General features: G+C 43.8%; 1 long non-coding RNA gene across 10 annotated transcripts in view; it reads right to left on the reverse strand.

Annotated features, from left to right (window-relative positions):
* Positions 1 to 7498, reverse strand: part of LOC140595179 (uncharacterized) — a 104056-nt gene extending 96558 nt beyond the window's left edge. For 9 of the 10 annotated variants that reach the window (XR_011996607.1, XR_011996611.1, XR_011996615.1 and 6 more), the window contains exons 1-2: positions 6955 to 7488; positions 5722 to 5803 (exon numbers count right to left, since the gene is read on the reverse strand). This is a non-coding gene — a long non-coding RNA (uncharacterized lncRNA). Of the gene's footprint in view, positions 1 to 5721; positions 5804 to 6954 lie in introns of all 10 variants that reach the window. The other variant, XR_011996614.1, reaches the window with a different exon arrangement.
* Between the last annotated feature and the right edge of the window lie 222 nt (positions 7499 to 7720).

Genomic DNA, 7720 nt, shown 5'->3' on the forward strand with positions numbered 1-7720 from the left:
CTTCCACTTTCTACTCCTCACATCACAGGAAGAAGCCTGAAGGGGGGTGGGGTTGCTGGCTTTCCCTGCAGAGAGGAGATAACGTCATCTCTTTTACCTAAAATCAGATTAAAGCCAGAGGCTATCTCTTGGCATCCAAGTGTGCTTAGAAATATCCAGAGGACAGATTACAGTTTTCAGTTTTGAACTAAAAGTTTTGGCCCTATAGAACTGTCAGGGGATGATCATTGCTTAGGAAGTAAACTGAAAGAATGCGAGAGAAAAATTCTTAGTTAAATTCATGAGCTGAAACATGAAATAAAGATGGAGGACAATGGGGATCCTTTTACTATTAAATCTGATTGAAGAATCCTCCTTCTGTGAAATTTGCTACTTTGGAAATGATTAGCTTCTTTCTTCATGGCCTTGAGGGAAGAATCAGGAATAGAGACACTGGGATTGGGGAGGAAAGACTCCCCTGAGGTGATTTTCAGCAGCCTCATAGTTAAGAAGGACCCAACCTTGGGAAACATTGAAAAGGAAAAGAAGCTGGGATGCAGGGATGCAGGGTAGATATGCAAAGACCCTGTGAAGCTGACAGATTGGATTTTGCTGGGATTCACCCTTTCATCTTTTGTCTAAGAGCCAAACTTTCAGACCAAGGACATGTTTTATCTGTACTGATTTCCCCTGTTAGCCTCAACCAGACCACAGTGTTCCCGCCCCCTTTTATGTATTCCCTCAACAATGTTTGCCCTATCGGAGAAGAACAAACATTATATGGTCTCATTCATTTGGGGAATATAAATAACAGTGAAAGAGAATAGAGGGGAAGGGAGAAGAAATGGGTAGGAAATATCAGAAAGGGAGACAAAATATGAGAGACTCCTAACTCTGGAAAACGAACTAGGGGTGGTGGAAGGGGAGGAGGGCGGGGGGTGGGGGTGACTGGGTGGCGGGCACTGAGGGGGGCACTTGACAGGATGAGCACTGGGTGTTATTCTGTATGTTGGCAAATTGAACACCAATAAAAAATAAATTTATTACTAAAAAAAAAAAACACAATGTTTGCCCTTAGGAATTTGTTGTAGGGTTTCAGGGACACAGGCATACTTCCTGGTCCAAGGGCAAGTGCACCTGGGGGCCCCAGCATGGACTTGGTCCCAAACCTCAAAGTCATAAAAAGTGAGGAAAGAACATCCTCACCATTTCTGTCTTTTTTCTCTATTTTTCTTCATTAAGCCTCTTAACTTTTCACCTCTGCAGACCTTGCTTTACGGTGGCTCCTATGAACATGTGATGGATGAGGTCACAGAAAAGCTGTTTCTGTCACCTTAGCTCCAGGAACACTACTCACTGAACCTCATGTCCACACACAAGGGCAAAAATGGGACTGACCCAATTCAGTCAAGTGTTCACCGTAGAGCCAATCATCTGTGGCTGCGAATGTCAATTTTTAAATAGGGAGAAAATTCCCTCCTGGAGAAACGGGTTTGGTGTGAGCTAGGCAGGCAGCCTCCTACAGGTTCCCTGTTGCTTTCCACATCATGTTTTAACTCCTCATTTCATGACTTCCAGATTCTCTGAGATATATTTTTCCCCCTTATTTCATGTTAACTGCTACTTACTCTTCTTGTTACTTTAAAAATAATGTGTCCTCTGCTTTCCCCAGCCCCAACTTCACAACTCAAAGAGACACAACACAAAGAGAATATTGCTCTTCTAAGAACCCCCCCTCCTGGGACACCTAGGTGGTTCAGTGGTTGAGCATCTGCCTTGGGCTCTGGGTGTGATCCCATGCAGGGATCGAATCCCACATCAGGCTCTCTGCGAGGAGCCTGCTTCTCCCTCTGTCTGTGTTTCTGCCTCTCTCTCTCTGTCTCTTGCAAATAAATAAATAAAATCTAAAAAAAAAAAAAAAAAAAAAAAGAATCCCCCACTCAGTCTTGTCTCCAGATTAAGGGGCAGGAAGGAAGGCTGAAATGTTGCAATGCAATCAAGTACAGTATATTCTTTTAAAAACAGAAGTGATAATAATAAGTCTCCTTTTTAGGATTAGATTAAGCATCTGTTTGTTTGTTTCTTTCTTTTATTTTAGAGATCATCTAATCCTGTCCATTAAGAACTAAAGATGTTAAGTGCCTTGCCGGCAGTGAACATTTGTGGCTGAACTCTCTGTACTGGGCTTTTCCCGTTGTAACACACTGCCTTCCACCCAAGTGTGTTGGGGACCAAGGCACAGAATGAGACAAGGAACAGCAGGAATCTCACCAGCCTATGTCTCAGCTCAGAGTGGGCAACATTTACTGATGGGCTCCTGCTGGCACATGCATGCCATCATACAGATGTTTGGAGAGGCAGAATTTTGGATGGCCAGAACTTATCTGTAGTCTAAGTCTTTCTGCATTCTAGAGAGGCTTTGCACATAAGAAAGACCAGGGATGCTGTTTGGGATGCTGCCCACCTTTAGGGCCCAGTGGACCTTCCTTTGCTGAAAGAGCTGCTACATCATAGAAATGGGATCTTCTAGAGAAATCACATGCAAAAACAACCCTCTCTGGGCCACCATTACCAAATTAAATGTTTGGATAAGAACTAAGTGACTTCCATGACTGCCTGAAGCTCTAAACTCTCACAATTCCATGGTGAATATGTAGAAAGAACAGGAGAAATTCATCATACAAGAAAACACAAAAGGGATAGATAGGAATTCCTCAGACTAAATACAATTTTTTAAAGATCTAGGCATTTTTAAAAACAGTCCAAGTAATTAGCTGCTTAAGAATTTTGAGTAAATGCTCTTGTAACCACTGTGTAAAGGAAGAAACAATCTCAACAATAAACTGTTTTTAAATCATAAAATAAAATTCTACATATTTAATCTTTAAGACACAAGCAAGCTATTCTCTTCTGCAGCTTATGAAGCTCATTAACTCGTGGCAATGATCCTGGTCTGGAGCAGGTAAATACCCACTTGATAAATGAAGACACTGGGGGATCCCTGAATGGCTCAGCGGTCTAGCACCTACCTTCAGCCCAGGGCGTGATCCTGGGGACCTGGGATCTAGTCCCACATCAGGCGCCCTGCATGGGGCCTGTTTCTCCCTCTGCCTGCGTCTCTGCCTCTCTGTGTGTGTGTGTCTCTCATAAATAAATAAATAAATAAAAATCTTTAAAAAATAAAATTAAATAAATGAAGACACTGGGATTCAAAGAAATGGGTCTCAGGCAAAACAATATGCTCATGAGATCATACCACAAGGTTTCAATAGGTTGACAGAAATGGAATTTTCTGAAATCAAGAGATGCTTTATTTTATCCAATGAACATACCCTCATTTTGATTCTTTTTAAAAAGAATAATGAGAACATACCGTCATTTTGATTCTTTTTAAAAAGAATAATGGTCACCTGCGTGGCTCAGTGGTTGAGCAACAGCCTTTGACTCAGGTCATAATCCCGGGGTCCTGGGATGGAGTCCTGCTTTGGAAGTCCTCCCTATAGGAAGCCTGTTTCTCCCTCTGCCCATGTCTCTGCCTCTCTCTGTGGCACTCATGAATAAATAAATAATTAATTAATTAAAAAGGGTAATGGTGAAATCTCAACTTAATAAATGCTAAAACAATTTTGCAAATAAAAAATGATATGAAATTTTTAAATTATGTAGTTCTGTTTATATATTTGACAATATGAATAAATGTATTTCCCCCCAAAATGCCAAAATTGATATCAAATACTCAACCAATTTTAAGAACTGAAAATTTTTCTTCATGTTTGCCAATTTAAAAAATCATCTAAGAATGTGTGCTTGTGTGTTGTGTTTCTGTGTGTCTGTCTAATTGCATTAATGGTGTTAAATATGACTGCCACATAAAGTGACGAAGAAAGATTTATGGAAGAAAACAAATGTCAGTTTTTTAAAAATGGAAAAATACCTATGTACTTACTTTCTCCTAAGGACTTCTTCAGAAGGAGCCATGATGCAATAAAAAGGATGCTATTTCAGGCAGCATTTCCGAAAGCATAGAAAGGTAGATCATTTCATGTGGCATATGAATAAACACTTTTATTTGAATAATTATGCATTTATTTCTTTTTTTTTAAAGATTTATTTATTTATTTATGATAAACACAGAGAGAGTGAGAGAGAGAGAGAGAGAGAGGCAGAGGGAGAAGCAGGCTCCATGCCGGGAGCCCGACGCAGGACTCGATCCCGGGACTCCAGGATCGCGCCCTGGGCCAAAGGCAAGCGCCAAACCGCTGAGCCACCCAGGGATCCCCCTATGCATTTAATTCTACACACACCCCCACACCCCCTGGTCAACACTCTGCCTTTGAATCATTGGTTTCTTTTTTAAAAAGATTTTATTTATTTACTCATGAGAGACACAGAAACATAGGCAGAGGGAGAAGCACGTTCCCTGTGGGGAGCCTGATGCGGAACTCGATCCCAGGACCCCGGGATCACGACCTGAGCCGAAGGTAGATGCTCAACCACTGAGCCTCCCAGATGCCCAGAATCATTGGTTTCATTCACAGAATTTATTTAGTTCCTCTTGTCTGCTGCCAACATCCCAGGCTCAGAAGGTCATCCCTTGCCCTCTTCTGCCCACTCAATTTTCTGCATTACCTTTTCTTTTTCTTAAAAGATTTTATTATTATTATTTTTTTTTTATTTTATTATTTTTTAAAGTAATCCCTACACCCAATGTGGGGGTCGAACTTAAAACCCTGAGATCAAGAGTCACATGATCGCCTCTGCATCCTCTTTTCTGACCCCATCTCCCCATCCTCCCTAACCACAAGAACCCTTGCCTGTGCCCTCTGATACTCACAGTAAATCCTCAAAACCCAATCTACAGAAGCATGTTTAGCTGTCCGTCCAACAAAGCCATCCCCTGTTAAGCAAAAGTCATAGGTGACAGTGAATGGCTTGCTTTCTATTTCGGTTATTTTTTGCTACGGAACAAATTACTCCAAACTTAGTGGCTTAAAATGACAACCACTTTGTTTGCTTTCTAGCTTCTGTGGGTTGACAGCTCAACCAGCAGTTCTACTGGCCTCCCTTGGTGTTTTCCAAAGGATGGCTGCAGTTGGAGGCATCTGAGCCACCCCCATCATCCCTTACCCCCCCATCTCCTATCCCCACATTTACTCCCCCACCCCAGAGGCCAGCAGGCTGAGCATCCTCACTCTCCATGCAGGGCTCATGTGTGGTAGTTTGGGGCTCCCAAAAGAGACAAAATGGAAACCTCAGGCCTTCTTAAGGCTTAAGCCTACAGCTGGCATTCCATCTTTGTACCATCTTCTATTAATTCTGGCTCTTCTAGAGCCAGCCAATAATCAAAAGGAGAAGTATATTCCACCTCTGAGGTCAGGGAGGTGGTGATAAAGAATTTGCAGACATATTTAACTCACCACAATTTCTCAAACAAGAGAGTTCCTTTTAGTTTCTATCCAGAACAAGTACTTTGAAGATTCAAAACCTATCTACTATCCTTCGGAATAAACTTTAGTTTCCTTGTATAAATAGCATGATATCCCCAAAGCAGTGCAACGCTGAGGTTATAGAGCTGGTTCAGACAGGTGCTAAGTGATTATAAAGTGATTATATATATATATGTATGTGTATATATATATATATATATATATATATATATATATATATATATATATATCTGTAAGTACTACTAGCCTTTCAAACACCACTCTGAAATCCAAATTATACAGCCATGAACCTCACCTTGTAGATGCTCTCGCATTCTCTACTTTCCAAGATACTAAAATTCATTTTCTGATCAGTAAGGACATTTCTCTCCATACTTCTGAAAATTAAAAAAAAAAGACTATAATTCAGAAGAAGTATCAATGTTGGTTATATATGAATAGATTTTTCCCCCACCCCAAATATATCTAAGCAAATAAAGAATACAGTTTAACCTAGCATGGGAACCTTTTCTGCTTTAATCTCCACTCCCTCTGAAAAATGTTCCAGACACTTTCAGAATAGGTGCCTCTACTTCTGCTCATTTCACAACCCACCTCTTCTTTCCTCCTTTTTACCTACTCAAAATGTACACATTTATTTAAGGTAATTAAAAAGAATCTACAGGGGGGGAAGCAGTTGTGTGAACAATTTAAAAATCACTCACATTTAATTTGGTAGATAGACTGTACTTCCATTTTGAATGCCTGTATGAAGTTTTTTTTTTTTTTAAGATTTTATTTATTTATTAGAGACACAGAGAGAGTGAGAGATTGAGAGAGAGAGAGGCAGAGACACAGGCAGAGGGAGAAGCAGGCTCCACACAGGGAGCCCCATGTGGGACTCGATCCCGGGTCTCCAGGGTCAAGCCCTGGACCAAAGGCAGGTGCTCAACCGCTGAGCCACCCAGGGATCCCCGTGAAGATGTTTTTTGAGTCAAATCTTTGCACTGTGTGGGGAAAACTGCCAATTCTGCTGAACTGCTCCTGAGTGGGTTACTCCCTGCAATTCTACTTATGCTACAAGTAGATGCTGAAGAGATTGGGTTCCCTTTGGCCTCTTCTGCGACTGGTCTGGGACTGGGGTTGATGAATGTTTGGGTTCAAAGGGCTTTTCTCTCTGCAAAGTAAATAGAAGGAACGGAGATGTGAAGAGTGCAAGTAATTAAGTAGGAATATATTGTCAATTTACTGGAATTTACAGACATTTTTTTTTTGGGGGGGGGGGTTCATTTTCTATCCACGTCGTCATTCGTGGACTGTATTTGCCTTGGCTGGTGCAAAATGTCGCCCTGAAGTCAACAGGCTGGAAACAGCCCTACTGGTTACTGACGGTGATGTGGGAGTTTCGCCGGCCCAGATATTTATCTATAACAAAACAGGGTAAAGAGTTCTTTACATCAGAGCTTTGTAAAGATAACGCGAGGAGTGACTGACGTGGCAAGGATTGCGCCAACACTGCAGAAGGAGAACCGCGAGCATCCTACGATACCTGGTTTATTCACGACTACAAACACAGCCATTTTCAATGCTTCCTGCTCCTAAGAATGTCATCCAGGTCGAGGGCAGAAGAATCCCCATCACTGAGCGGATTCCTCTTCCCGTCGCATCCAAATTCTCCTGCCCCTCTCGGGGGCGGGGGTCCCGGGGTTCATTCCCGGGAGGCCGCTCTCTCCATCCAATCTAGGGCAGCTTACTTCGGGGTGGGAAGATCTCCCAGACTTTGAGACTCTTGAGAAAGAGCAGTGAACTCCCGTCCCTCGGTCCCGGCTGCAGGGCAGGGGCTTGCGGCTGGCACCGGGCTCTCCTCGGCCTTCGGCCTCTACTCCTGAAGCCGTCCAGCTGCGCAGATGGAAGTTCTGTTTTCTCAGTTAGCAGAAGGGGGGGGGCGGGCTGAAGAGCGGTTTCCCTCAAGAACCAACCGCGGACGCCCGTCTTTCGGCGAGAAAACGCCTCCTTCGGCAGCCACGACGCACGCACAGCGCGAGGCCCTGGACGTAAGCGCCCAGCCGTCCGGCGGGCCGCGGCGAGGGGCCGTGACGTCATCAGCACCCGCCCGCCGCGCGCCGGGTCGGGAAGGTCACGGAGGGCAGGGCGCGCAGGGTTTCCTTGGTGCGGTCCTCGCGCCGCGCGTCCCCGTCGACGCCGGGCCTCGCAGGTAAGCGCCGCGGCGCCCAGGAGGCAAAGACGCGAGCGCCCCCCACCCCACCCCCAGGCCGGGGAGAAAACAGCTGAACACAAAATCTGTAGATGGCCTC

This window comes from Vulpes vulpes, chromosome 13 (assembly GCF_048418805.1).
Source record: "Vulpes vulpes isolate BD-2025 chromosome 13, VulVul3, whole genome shotgun sequence".
Taxonomy (NCBI): Eukaryota; Metazoa; Chordata; class Mammalia; order Carnivora; family Canidae; genus Vulpes; species Vulpes vulpes.